The sequence below is a fragment of the Elephantulus edwardii genome, unplaced genomic scaffold (assembly GCF_000299155.1).
Source record: "Elephantulus edwardii isolate Elephantulus edwardi_28Jun2011 unplaced genomic scaffold, EleEdw1.0 scaffold00223, whole genome shotgun sequence".
In the NCBI taxonomy this organism is placed as follows: Eukaryota; Metazoa; Chordata; class Mammalia; order Macroscelidea; family Macroscelididae; genus Elephantulus; species Elephantulus edwardii.
In genome coordinates this window covers 3840645-3855629 of record NW_006399973.1, presented here as the reverse complement: position 1 = coordinate 3855629, position 14985 = coordinate 3840645, and positions in this window count along the sequence as shown.

Genomic DNA, 14985 nt, shown 5'->3' with positions numbered 1-14985 from the left:
TTGGTACCAAGTGTGTTGATTGTGGATCCAAGTAAGATGAAGTTGTTGACAGTTTCAATGTTTTCTCCATCTATCATGATGTTGCTACTGGTCCAGTGGTGAGAATTTTTATTTGGTTAATGTTGAGATGCAATATCATCACACCGCAGTAACAAAGCAGCAAACAGCAAATGCTGGTGAGGTTGTAGAGAAATTGGAACCCTTATTCACTGTTTGTGGGAGTGTAAAATGGTGCAACTACTGTGGAAGGCAGTATAGCTCTCTCTCAAGAAGCTGGAAATAGAAATACCATTTGACCCAGCAATTCCACTACTGGGAATATACCCTAAAGAAACCAGAACTGCCACCCAAATAGATATATACACACCCATGTTTATTGCTGTGTTGTTCAAAATAGCAAAGAGATGAAAGCAACTCAAGTACCCATCAACAAATGAATGGATAGAGAAGCCATGGAATATTCACCCAATGGAATACTACGCAGCTCTGAAAAATAAGGAACCTATAATGTACCCTGCAAAATGGCTGACCCTGCAGGACATTATGCTGAGTGAAGTATCTCAGTTAAAAAGAATACTGCATGATGCCACTGTTATAAAACATGTCTGACATAAGTGTTGGGTGGAAACTAAGAAACGAGGGCATAAATAATGAACATGAGGGAAAGAACTGTCTAAAAGAAATATATTAGGTTTTATTTGTATGAAAGCAGTCCAGAATAAGAGGTACACAGCAAAGTGGACTGGGGGGCGGGTGGGAGAGGGGAAATTGTGCAACAGTGAAATAATCTTTTTAAAGAGAAAAGTGAACTGGTGGGCAGCGGGGGTAGGGAGGGAAATGTGCAACAATGAATGAATGGAAATCCAAGTTTTCTGTAAACTTTCATTAAAATGTTGCTGTTGTTGATTGTTATCGAGTCAAGCACAACTCATAATGACCCTATAAACAAAAGATCTGAAAGCCTTTCTATAACTATGGTCATTTCTCAAAGTTCATAGAGTTTCCAGAGGCATGTTGTTAAGGCAGTGCATACCACGCCTGCTTCCAAATATATATTGATTGATAGATATATTTTTTAATTTTGTGTAGTATTATGACATTAACCAAAATCTCTGCTTTATAACAGCATTTTTCTCAGTTGCTCCCTGTGTTCTCGTTTCCATTCATCTTTCTCTCTTATTCCTTCCCATCTTCTGGGGTAAATGCTGCCCTTTTGCTCTTATATGGTTCATTGGTGTAAGGAGTACTTCCTTGGTGTTACTGTATACTTTAGTTGTTGTTGTGTGGCACTGAGTTAGAACCAGCTCAGAGCTGCCCCTCCAGAGGGTTTTCAGAGGCAGTGAAATCATATGGGAGGAGATTGCCCATCCCTCTTCTGCAGAGCACCCAGTAGACTCAAACTGTGTTCCTTTGGGTCAGCAGTATACTGTTTTATACCCCTAAGCTACCAGAGCTTCCTGTACACTTCATCGGCCTATTGTTTGGCTGTAAATTGAGCCACCAGGTGAGTTTCGTTTATTGCACAGGATAACTAAGGGTTCATAATCTGCTAGGGAAGAGATAAGGGATTTGCTTTTTAACAGAATATTTCTGAATATTCCATTCTTTAACCCAGACGAGAGATTAATCCAACAGGAATTGATTGTGTTCCTTACATCACTAACAGGCTGTGAGGATCTTGAAGTAGATGGGAATTGGGAGAACTCACCCTTGAACCTAATTTTGACAGGTTGGCCTTCTGATCTTGCAAAACAGAGCAGAAGAAACATTGCATAATCTACTTATGAAAGGGGAACAGTGGGGTAGGCAGCTCAGGAATTAAGCCTGAGTGCTCAGTTCCTGTGAGTCGTAGGACAGACAGGCTAACAACCCTGAGTCTCCAGTATCTTATTTGCAAAACTCCTCCTAGTGACCAGCCCTATGGCTAACGGCAAGTTCCTCTCTGGACCTCAGTCTCTTCCATCTTCAAGGGAGAAATGAACAGATCTTCTCAACGGTCATTTCTGACTGTGTCACCTAAGAGTAATTTTATAAGATATTTGGACTCAAGTCATATTTCCAAAAATCCAGTCTGTGCTTGAACACATAAATATTTTTTATTATGAAGTCTACAGTATATAACAGTAATTGTATAATTAAGAGCTAATGCCAATGCTGTAGAACAATGTTGACAAGATAATAGCTTTCCTTCTGAAACTACATAAATATCAAAGCCAGTGAACAAATTTATAGGTGGAAAAGTACAAAACAAATGGCACATGGCTTGGAAGCTCCGTGATGCTGGCCCAAGTTGGTACATTTGCCTTGTAGCCTACTTTCTACCTTGAAGGATAAGTGTAGGTTCACATGTCCCCTTTTGCCCCCAGTTGTGCACCCCTCGATGTGAGTCATCATCTGTGATAGCAGTTAACCCTCTTCGCTCCACTTAAAACTCATAGACTGTAGTCTCTAGACTATCAAGCCTGCAAAACGATAAGTCATTGGATTCAAACCTTCCTACTGCCCCACCAGTGTCCAGGTAAAGAGGCGAAGGTCCAGGATTAGAAAGGATTTGTCTTTGTTAACTCCTGAGCTGGTTTCTCAGTTCACTGCTGTTTCTTGATCTAGGAATAATATCTTACTTAGAAGATGAAGGCGAGAGGGATGTGACCTTCAAACACAGAGACTTCTTCCCTAGAGCAAACCAGGAAGATCAGGCATTCTTCTAATGAGACAACCGAGAGACATCCTTTGGTGATTCAGTTAACATTCTTGGCTGCTAAGTGAAAGCCTTTACTTGATGACAGCTATTTTATCAAAGTGAATGTTGAAGATGGATGCAATTGAGACATCCGTAAATAGTGATGAAGATGTTGGTTTTGTTGAGTCTAAACTGACTCATAGCTGACCCTCCACCAAGTTTTTAGAGATTGATTGTAAATTACAAAGGAGGAAATTGTCCATCCCTCTCTCTTGGAGCAGCTGGTAGATTCAAACTGCATTCCTCCAGGTTGATAGTACATCTTGTTACCCACTAGGCCATGAGAGTTCCCACTTCTTAAAGTATTAAAAACGGGCTATCCACATCTTCCAGCTGAAGAGAGGAAAGAATGGAGTAAATAAACAAGAAGTATTGCAGTGTTGACTCACAAGAAGGGGTAAGTTTAGACTAGCCTCTCTGTAAAAAGCATGCTGCACGTGCCATTTGGCGTACCAGTGGCATAGCTTTCAGCATAACGACAACCCACAAGTTACTTAAGCACAGCAAACTGGCATACAAGCTGTACTAATTATAAACATGTATTCCCCAAATACAATAAATTGGGGGGGGGAAGCATGCTGCAAACAGCACTGGCCTTGGGAGCAAAAGACCATTTTCAAGACCAGTCATTTCTCAAATGACTTTGAATAACTCAACAATTTCCCCTTTCTGTCTTTCTGGGCTAGTGTCCTCACCCCTGAGTTGAGTATTATCAGTGATCTGTAAACTTTCTCTAAAATATCAGTAGACAAATTAAAAAACAAAACATTGAAGGCTACAGTGTTTGATCTTCTCAGCAAATATTTTAAGTCCTCACTTTCAGCAAGCAAGGTTCTCGTTACTTACGGATTACAAATGAGAACCCTGACTCCTAACATCGGCCATCCATGCACTGATTTATTTCTTCAACTCTATCATATAGCCATTTCCAAACTGTTAATCCATACATCCTGACACATTTGCCCTCTAGAATACAGTATTTACGAACACTTTTTATCTTTAGCCTTACAGTTTCAATAAAAATATCATTTTCTAAAGTTAGGAACTAGTCTTTCCTGATCCTCTTCAGATGAGGTCATTCTCATCTCAGTGCTGTCCCAGACACTGTGCTAAGCACCAAGACACAGTGTCCCGCCTGCACTGATAGAACTCCACACTTCCTTACTTGAATGCTGTTTGTTCTCTAATGCCTCACTACCTTCTATTATGCTTCCCCATATTACAGAGAGGGGACCTGAAAGAGGAAGTAGTCTGCCCAGGGAAATGCCTCAGGTCAGGGTCCCATAATTTATACCTGTGAGACACAGGATGGTATCATCTCAGGAAGCAGGTCCCGGCTGTGCTGCTTGTGTAAGTTCGTTCCCCTCAATCTTCTCACCTATAGAATGAGCAGATGGGACCAGGCAGCATGAAAGCTGCTTTCCAGCTCTGAGATTGTTCAGTCCTGGATTGAACATAGTGGCCATCATCCTTCACCAACATAAGCCCAGAATGTAAAGCAGGCCTGGCTGCTGTCAACCTTCTGATGTGACTTTCTTTTACCCTTCTCCAGGTGACTCCAAAAGAGAGTGCAGAAGACCACCTGGAGAGCAGCAGTGCCTCAGAGTAAGTCCAGACAGGTGTGTCTTCTGTTCCAGAAGGCCCGCAGTTCTCTCTCTGGGTTCAGCTACGTCCACAAAGCTCAGCTGTTCTCCAAGTCCTAACTCATTTTTCAGACACACCTCCCTCTTTAAAACACAAAGGAAAGAAAAGGTCCCTAGCCATGGACAATTGCAGAAAAGAAGGAGGATGGGCAGAAGGACACACACATGCAGTTGCTTCCTAAACCTCTGGCAGCAGTGAGCAGAAAATCTGCTCAGGGTCACCTCCCATTTGTTTGTAGGCATGATGGTCCTGGCAGCCCAAAGATGCCTAGCCCTGTCCTACCAGGGCAGCTCCCTGGGAGATGCCCCAGAGAGACACAGCCAGGTGTTATATCTAGTCAAGGAGCAGGTAATCCAACAGAATAGGAAAAGTGTTGAACAGTATCATTAATATCACATGCAAGCTGTGAAAGTATTGCTGAAGATCATCCAAAAACGGCTAGAAGAGTATATAGACAGAGAATTGCCAGATGCTCAGTCTGGTTTTACAAGAGGCTGTGGCACCAGGCATAGGATTGTTGATGTCATTGTAATACTAGTGTATATTTATTAAGGTTTGTGTAATGTGCCAGATTCTATGGTGCATGTTCTCTGTGTACATCTTAACTACTTCTAGAAGGAACCTGTAAGTCTTTATTGTTATCTCTGTTTTAGAAGAACAGAGCGGAAAATGATGTTTAATTTAAGAGAGTAAATGTCTTCCCCAAGGCCACTGAGCTAGTAAGTGCCCGAGCTGGACCTCAGACTCCATCCAGGGAGCCCTGGCAGCACAGCTGTTAAACACTGGGCTGCTAACTGAAGGACAGGTTATTCTTACCGGCTGTTTGCAGGAGAAAGATCTGGCAGTCTCTTTCTGTAAAGATTTCAGCCTTGGAAACCTAGGGAGGCAGTTCCCCTCTGTCTTGGAGGGTCACCGTGAGTTGGATTTGATGCAGAGGCAATGGGTGTCGTGCCATCCCGAGAGCCCACACTCTTATTAAACACTGCTTGGCCTGCTTTCTTAATCAGATGGAAGGGCACGGCAGACAATATAGTGGGAAATGAAGCCAGAGAAACATGTTTACACATGCAGCTGAGGTTTTTAGATGGAGCCCCCTGACATGGAAAACTGGCAGAGGTTTTCAAGTTTAGTTTTAGGGTGGATCAGAGATCTATAAAGGGGGAATTGTGGTGGTTTGGTAGAGATGATGAGTCTGAAGGAAGCATCTTACGTTCCTAACACCCTCATCCTTGTTTGTCACCCATAGAGCCTCAAGCAGCAGCCACAAGAGGCCCGAGGGACAGTCGACCATCCTGTATGACTATTCAGAAGAGGAGCTGATGGCGAGCATCGAAAGGGAGTATTGCCGTTGAGGCCTGGCGATGCGAACCTGGAAGGATAGCTGCCTTGAAGTTGCCCGCAAGCCATCATGCAGACCTTTTCCCACTCAAGCCTTGTAGGAAGTTTGGCTAGGGGTGGACAGCCCACTTCTCCACTAAGAGCTCTTGGTGAGGCCAAGCCATCTCCAAGGCATAGGTACCCCCAGATTGTTCATGTCTGACCTTTTCTAATTCATCGACTGATAGTCTGTCCATGGCTGGCCACTGGCCATAGCCCTGCGTGTTTAGTCCAGAAGGGAGGCTTACATGCTGATCCACAGGTGTGAGAGCAGGTAAAGGGCGTGAGCGCAGCTCAGATAACTGACTTCTCTCAATCTCAGGGCCAGCACTTATCTATAAGATTCTCCTGGAATCTGAAATATCTTCCCTTTCTGATCCCCACTTTCCCACTGGGAGAGGCTCATTAGAGGAATGCTTGCCCGGGGCACAGATCTCTAAGGCCCGGAGGCTCATTAGAGGAATGCTTGCCTGGGGCACAGATCTCTAAGGCCCGGAGGCACTGAGGTAACAGGAGATTAGGGAGTGCCTCCTGGGATTGGATGCTGTGAGGCCTAGCACGTAGAGGTCAGGAATGTGCACCGGGTGTCCTCTGAGCTGAGGGTGGGACACCCTTGTTTCTGCAGAGGCAGCTTCAGCCCAGGCTTTGAAATGTTCATGTGATAATGAATCACCTGGGGTTGTTGTTAAACTGCACATTGCTCTGGAGGTATGGGATGGGGCAGGTATCTAACAAGCTCCCAGCTGGTGCCCAAACTGCTGGGCCTTCCATCACACTTTGAATAGCAAGGACTTGGAGCCTAACTCGAGACCTTGTCAGCCCTTCCTTTTCCAGTGGCTTGAGGTTACAGGGAGTTGAGCCGCACCCAGCATGGCTCTCCTGTCTAGTCCCTGTCTGCAGGCCTGTTCCTCCTGCAGCGGGGATTGGGGTTGGGGGTGGAAGGAGGACTCTCTGTGGGGAGCCAGAAGACAAGTGCAGATGCTGGTGCGTTTGTTAACTTGCAGGGAAGCTTTGAGTCTGGGCCTTTGTTTCTCTATGTGGAGAATGAGCCCTGGGTGCTTTTTGAAATCTCCCTCAGCTCTGACAGTTCCAGGCTTTCTTGACTGGAAGTCTTGTCACTGTTTGCCGTTTGGTTTTTGGTTTGGTTAGTTGTTTTTTGGTTTTTTGGGGGGGGGTGGAGGGGGGTTTGGTTTTGGTTTTTTGATTCCCTGAAGCATAATGTCTTCCCTGCTGAGGCTCAACCCCTGGGCTCCACCAGGGGAAGGTCTTCATAGCCATCTGCTAGCTGGTTCTCCTTCTGCACTGTAGCCTGGCTAAAGTCTTATGGGACCTTTTGATTCTCTTTACACCTGAGTGGAAGGTAGAAAATCAGGGAATGAGCCTGGAAGAGCCTGGGAGTTTTCCTAACTGCACATGAGAAAACTGACTTGCCAGGGATGCCCTGTGGATAACTGGCAGGGGTCAGGCTCTTGACCTCTCAGCGAGAAGGCCACACTCTGATGTGGGGAGTGGTGGATTCTGAACTCCTTGCTCCATGATTTGCTCTTAGAAGGCTAACTGGGAGAGTAAAACCACTCTCTTGAAGGGAGGTGGGCGACACTAGCAGCTTCTGGTGAAGACAGAATCTATACGCTTACGCTTGTCTTCTATGGACCCATCAAAGCAGTAGCCTTTCCGTAGCTAATTTCCACACCTTCCTGGGACATCTGCCATGCACAGCCCAGGACAAGCACATTTTAGAAACCTGCAAATAGCCTCTTGGCAGTACCCCGAGAGATACAGACCCCTTGCCATCATCGGCAGATGGGCATTTCCTGTAAACTTATTAATTGACAAGAGTGCGTTTGACACAGAGCTTCAGCAGCTGGGAGAACTTTACTGCAAAGTCAGACGGCGAAGGACCAAGGTCCTCGACAGCCCTCTGGAAGGGCTGCCTCACCCTCTGCAGAGCTGAGAGCTGGTTCTCATCTTTAAAAAAACGGTTTCTTTTGATACAAAGCTTAAGCCCATTACTGTTTTAATTATGGAAACACTCCTTTAAAAAGATGAATCAGGCTTTTATTGATCTAAAATGTTTATAGCTTACATCATTTTATTAAAATGGAGCACACTCAACTAGCTTCCAAGAGGAAGCTGAGACACTTGCTGATGGCAACTTGTGAGGCTGTAATGAAATAAACATGTTAAGAGAAAGCTATTCCTGAAACTGTTCTACTCTGTGCCAGCATCAAGGTGAAAGCCTTTCATCAAAGCTAAGAAAGCACAGCAGTTCTCAGGTTGATTAAAATAATAATATGATTGTTGTTGTTATTATTATTCCTTAAATTCAGGAAAAGTACATTCAGAACAGAGGCTAACATAATAAAATGTTGCACGGTTATGAAGTGTCTGCATGTTCTCTGCTAAGCTGTGAAATGGAAGGTGGGCTGTGGATGCTTCAGGATGAGGAGCTGGTTCTAAAAAGAGAAGGCATGGGACAGCTGCAGCATGCCAACAGGATGGCGGGCAGCTCTTGCATTAAATATGTGCACCTCCACGTACCTGCTGTGCACGAAATACTACTCCAGATGTGTTCTTGGTTGTCTAGTAAACCTAAGCATTGTGCTCTAGAGCTGTGAGTGGGCTCAGGAAAGGTTAGGAATGTGTCTACAGACAGAGGCAGAAAGAAAAACAGAGTAGAAACTGATGACATAGTTTTAACATGGAAAGAAGTCTAAACCCCATGGCCATCAAGTTGATTCTCAGTGCTTCTGCAGGATAGAGTAGAACTGGCCCATTGGGAACTAAGCCCAGGAGAGCTGGTGAGGACGGCACAGGGCCAAGAGGCTTTCATTTGGCTGCACCTAGAGTCTCTATGGGGCAGCTCTGGTGGCCTAGTGATAAGAGGCTGTCCTGCAATTCCAAAGGCATGTTGTTCGAGAAGGACAAGTAGTCTCCTCCTGTGCATCTAAACCGCCTCTGAAAAGCAGCTGGCGTGTCAGCTCTGGGTGGGTCACGACGGTACACAGCAGTAGCACCAACAGGAATCTCCATGAGTCAGAGCTGATCGATGGCACCTCACACCTCCACCAGCACAGTCTTTACAGAAGCAGAAGGCCAGGCTTTCCTCCAGGTAGGACGCTGGGTGGGATTAAACCACCATGCTTTTGGTTAGTAGCCAAGCACTTGACCACTGCACTACCAGGGCTCTTTGGAAAGTCTAACCATAGATATATCTCCTCTTTTCTGTAGCATGACAGTTCCTTTGAGAAAAGCATGTTCCATCCCAAACTCAAAGCAATGTCACATCTGTTTCCTTGAGCAATGAGCAGAGCCATCTCATGGGCCCGCTGTCACCACAGCCATTCCCTAGTCTCTTCTCTTTGGTAAGATTCACCTTTGATAGTTGAGTGTCAGGTAGAGCGACATCACTGGCGCAGCTGTCCTGGGCAACACCAGGCTGCCCCCTCGGTGTGTTAGTGCTGCTTTCATCCACACACGTTTCCAGCTACTATGAGTCTGAACCTGTCCTTGATGCCTGGGATTCCTGGATAAGAATCAGACTTTAAGAACTGGACTGAGGGATACATTTTCTAGCATGATTGACTTCTGCTATGAGGTCTGCACGGTTTCTCAGGGAAGACTTAAATAAACGTGGAATTTACACTCAAGAATGGTGGTGGGGGTTGTCAACTGCCTCTGAGTCAGCCCTGATTCACAACAGCCTCGTGTTACAGAGCACAAGTGAACCCCAGAGAGACTTTCTTAACTGCCGTTTCCCTGGAAGCAGAACTCCTCCTCTTCTGTGAAGTTGCTGATTAGGGGTTCATGCTGCCAACCTTTTGGTTAACAGCCAGTCATAAATCCGTTGTGCCATGCAGGTTCATAGAGAATTAATTTGTTTTGTCCTTAGGTGCCGTCATGTATAACTCCTAGCAACCCTGTGAACAACACATCTGAACCCTGTCCCGTGCTGTGCCATCCTCATCATCTCAGACACACTTGAGCCTATTGCTGCCAGGGCTGTGTCAAACCACTCTGGTTAAGGAGAATGGTCAAGCATATTAAAAAAAGTAGACAAGAATGCCCCGCTGCAGGTCACTGTGTGACAGGGAAGGATGTTTAACTGAACGTGGGCCTCTGGCATGGAAAGCAAGAACTCGATCCCCGAAACACCGCTGCTCCCTAGCACTAATTCAACTTAACTATTGCCATCAAGTCAGAGCCAATTCATAACTGATCTCCAGTGGCTTTTCAGAGCTGGTAAATTGCACAGGTAAACTGCTCATCCTTGGAGCATTTGGTGGAGTCAAACCATGTGTCTTTGGATTGTGAGTGCAACTCCTTACCCAGTATCCCACCAGTTAGGCAGCAGAGAAGTCTTTGATGTTGTAGGTTCTGAAAATTAGTTGTCTCCTCTAGAAAGGAGACATAACCAGGCTTTTTGACTGTGGTGAAAATCTGGTCCCCCACAGGGCTAATTGGACTTGAAGAACTGGGCCGAGGCATACATTTTCTAGGGTGACAGAATTTTAGTTTCAACATTGAGGAAGGTAAAACTTCTTTTGTGTACACGAGAGGTAGGTCATATCTGGACAAGAATTCTTTAAACTCAATGCCTTAGAAAGTGGCTACATGAGACAAAGATCTGAACCTTAAAAACTGCAGTTCTGTGCATTGGAGGGAACATGATTATCCTTCCAAATCCGGGCCACTCACAAAGCTATAACCTGTGCCCAGTTACCAACCGTGACACCAAGTGGATCACAGGGCTAGTGTCTCCTATGACAGCTTTGTCTCTGGAGAATTGCAAAGGCCTCACCTTGAGCCAACTATCAGAGCTGTGGTGCTAATCCGAAATGCTGGTATCCAAAAGGTTTGCAGTTCAAATCCTCTGACTGCCTCATGGGCGACAGATGGATAGTCTCCCTCCATAACTTCTGACTTGACCACAGTGGCGTGGGGTGGGTTTTTACACTAACCAAGTCTCAGAGGTTAAAAATAATATATGGGATTTGGGGGGGGGGAAGTGCAGAGAATATAAACTTAAACCATACATAAGTGTATGGTTAGTAAAAGCACAGCTTAGAGAAACATCTTTTGGTGTTTATTTTTTTAAATGTATGCAATAAATATTTAAAGAGGTCTTACTCCATGCCACGCTCTGCAAGATGGGCTCTGAAGATAATGAAAAAAAAAATCTTCATAATAAAAGAGAAAAGGTAAGCACAGATAAAAGAGCAAATACTCTCCTTGGGTTCCCCCAGGAGGCCACCTAGCTTTACAATGTTGTTGTTGTTGTTATGTGCCATCGAGTCATTTGCGACTCATAGCGACCCTACTTACAACAGCCCTAAACTCTGCTCTATCCTGTGCCAATCGCATTGCCGCTGACACACCCATCCCGATTATCCCAGTCACTGAATCAATCTACCTCATAGAGGGTCTTCCCCTCCTGCGCTGTCCCTCCACCCTCCCAAGCAATAATGCACCTGAGTTATGTGCTTGCCTTTGTAGTGGGAAATCCACCCTGTGACAGAGGTAGGTCCTGGAGTTACTCTGCTCGTAGTGGGAAATACACCTGCGACAGAAGCAGATCCTGGAGTTACTCTGTCACAAACCAAGGAATGCCTTGAGCTACCAAAAGCAGGGAGAGGCAAGGGAGGAGCCTCCCTTAAGTCTGCAGAGGGGAGGCCTTAGGTAACACCCTGGATTCAGACATTCAGCTTCCAGAGGTGTGAGGGAATAGGTTTCTGTTTAAGCTGCCTACTTTGTGATCATTTGTTAAAGCCGTTGCAGGAGACTAATACGGGCACACTGATACGACTAGCCTACATCATCACATTAAAAGTCAAACCTACACACCCACCCTTCCCCCCCTTTCCAGAGCATGCTGTGTTCACCCATCTGTCTTATCTGCATTTATAACCCTTCCTTACCTACTGACTCACGCTGTCCCTCCTGTTAAAGGCTCACGTTTCACATAACTTTCCTCTACCCTATGTACTTGAGGTACTGTCTTTTCCTTCTCCATAAGACTCAACTGTTTTTTTCTTTGATTCATTTAAAAGAGGATTTACTTTTAGGATACAGTGGTGGTATATCTTCCCTCCTCTCCCTTTTTTCTTTTTAGTTTCCCCTTCTTCCCATATAAACTGCATTTCTTTTTTTCAAAATTCAAGAAGCTCTAAAAGGTGGACAGTAAAATGGCTCTTTTGCAGATTGTCCAATTTCATGTCTTCATGCAACTTGGCTTCTTGTAGTCTTTTCAGAGATTTTATGCAAATTTAAGAAAAATAGGTTCATATGCTGTTTATATGTCTCCTAGGTGGTAATGTTTTCACACTTCTTCTGTACCTTGTGTTTTATATTTAGTGACAACTCTGTGAACCAACTTCTGTTTCTTATGTCTTGATGGTATTTCGTTGTATAAATGTCCACTATTGAGGGATACTGTAGTTGTTTGTAATATTTTGCTATTGTATGTTTGTTTATTGTATGTGTGCTGAATGTACATAATTGTGTACTTTCCTGTAACTCTTTATAAACAAATGGCTTTATTACATCCTTTCCCAGTTACTCTTTGAGTCAGTACAACTTGTTTTCTGACCCTCCACCTCTGAATTGGCCCCCTGCTAGGTACTGTCTGTGACCTCAGAAGTGTCCTCCACACACAGTGGAGGGATGCTGTGGTTTAACCTGGGGATGATTTTGTCTCTTCTAAGTCTGTGGCGTCAGGATTGGTGGAAGTTCTATTAACAATCTGCATTATGCAGATGACACAACCCTGCTTGCCGAAACTGAGGAGGACCTCATGCACTTGCTGCAGAGGGTCAAGGACTGCAGCCTTCAGTATGGACCGAGGCTCAATGTCAAGAAGACAAAGATTCTCACCACTGGACCAATTGGTAGCATTAGGATGGATGGCAAAGAGATTGAGATTGTTCACAGCTTCAGTTTGCTTGGCTCCACGGTCAACACTCTTGGCACCAGCAGTCAGGAAATCAAAAACGTATTGCGATGGGAAAGTCTGCTGTTAGGGACCTCTCTAAAGTACTCAAGAGCAACGGTGTGTCTCTGGAGACTAAGGTGCTTCTGGTACAGGCTATGGTCTTTGCAATCACTCAGAGAGTTGGACAATGACTAGGGAGGATAGAAGGAGAATTGATGCCTTTGAGCTGTGGTGCTGGAGAAGAGTACTGAATGTACCATGGACTGCCAAGAAAACAAACATATTCAACCTGGAGAGGGTTAAACCAGGCTCCTCCTTGGAGGCAAGGATTCTGGGGCTTCGTCTGACATACATTGGACATGTTGTAAGGAGAGACAGGTCTTTAGAGAGGGACATCATGCTTGGTAAGGTGGAGGGACAGACAGCGCAGGAGGGGAAGACCCTCTATGAGAAGGATTGATTCAGTGACTGGGGTAATCGGGATGGGTGTGTCAGAGGCAGTGTGGTTGGCGCAGGATAGAGCAGGGTTTAGGGCTGTTGTACATAGGGTCGCTATGAGTCGCAAATGACTCGATGGCACATAACAACAACAACAACAAGTCTGTCAGTTTCCCTTTCATTTACAGAACCTCTTTTCCCCCCCAAGTCTCATGAGTGCTGGTCAGTTGACAGTTTCACTGAGCAGTGACTCCTCACACATTGAGCCACTATGCCATGCTCCCCAAAGGGCCCACGTTCCTTCACCTAGACTGTGTTGGTTGCCAGAAAAAACGTCCCTGGGTATGGAAAGCAATTTCAAGCATGTAGGAATTTTCATGGTAGCTCCAGCTGATCAAAGAAACTACATGGAATCCGGGAATTATATGAGTCAAGGATCTTCTCTGACAGCTCTGTGTGTATCTCAGTATAATCCAGCTCCCAGGATTAATCAATCAGTTTCAAGTTCCTGATAAATCATTGTTTGAGTCGTCTGGGTTGAGACTCCTCTCCCTACCCTCAGGGAACACAGGCTATGGAGGGGGTTGGACAGCCACCCAGAGAGGTATGATTACATGTGACAGGTGCCATGAGGAAAGTCTGAGCAGCCTTGGCCTGAAACGGAATTCAGGGAGAAAGGGCGAAGAAGCTGGACACAGCAGTGCCCTCATCTCCTCCCCACCCCAATCCAGGTGAGGCTGGTGTGAGCTGCTCCCTCACTTCCTCCCCTGGGGACACCCTCAGCATGAGTCACCTCGCTCTTCAGAAAACTCTCAAAAACTCACTCGTGGCTGAGTCTGGACCAACTTCTCACCAACGCTCCAGAGGGTTTTCAAAGGCTATAGATCTCACAAGGAGGAGATGGCCCATTCTTCCTCCCTTGGAGCTGCTGGTGAATCCGAACTGCCAGAGGCTCTGCCTTTGGGTTGAGTGCAGCTCTCTACCAGCTGCGCCACCAGAGGGCGTGCAGGAGACACACGAAGGCCTTTCCAGCCTTGCCGCCCACTCTGCTCACCACGCCCTTGCAGTCAACCACCTAGCTGAACGTCACCATCTGTCCGCACACTTTGACCTCCCCATGCTGCTTGTGCTGCCTACCATTCTAGTACTGGCCTGGCAAGCTCTTCTCTCAGCCTTCAAGGCACAATTCAGATGTTTCCCCGGGAGCTCAGGCCTTTCAATGATGCGGGGTTGTTTGTTTATATGGTTGAACCTTGCTGAGAATTTCCCCATGATTTTCTTTTCCACTAATCTTCCCAGCCTTCCTTTCTGACCTCCTGTGCTTTATCCTGGTGCCTTTAATTTGTATGGTGGGTTGTTCTACGGAGTTCTATCTCCCTGGTGGTATTATTAACTTGTAATGTGCTGCTATGAGCTGCTGAGTCAACTGTAAGTCATAACTGTCTGAACAGGGATCTGAACCTTGTCCTGACCTGAGCGGTCCTCACCAACTCTGATGTGCTCGAGCCCGTTCTTACGGCCCCTGTGTCAATCTCTTGTTGAGAGTCTTCCTGTCGTCCTCCACCTCTATCAGCAAGAAGTTTCCCCCCCAAGTGCTGGCCTCACCTATACGCCTCTTGTTTGGCAGAAGTTGAGCTGCATGAGTGAGTTCCGACCCAAGCCTTAGGAGTGATGAAGGACAAATCTTGGAGACACACCAGTGTCTGTGAGACCACGGAAGCCTGGTTTCAGTTTGGGGTGGTATTTTGTTTGTTTTGCTCCACATCTTTGTTCCATTCTGTCCATTCCGCTGTGGCCCTTTTTGGTTCTTCTAACCTTTCTAGTTCTTCTAATCTCATGGTCATGGAGAATAAGA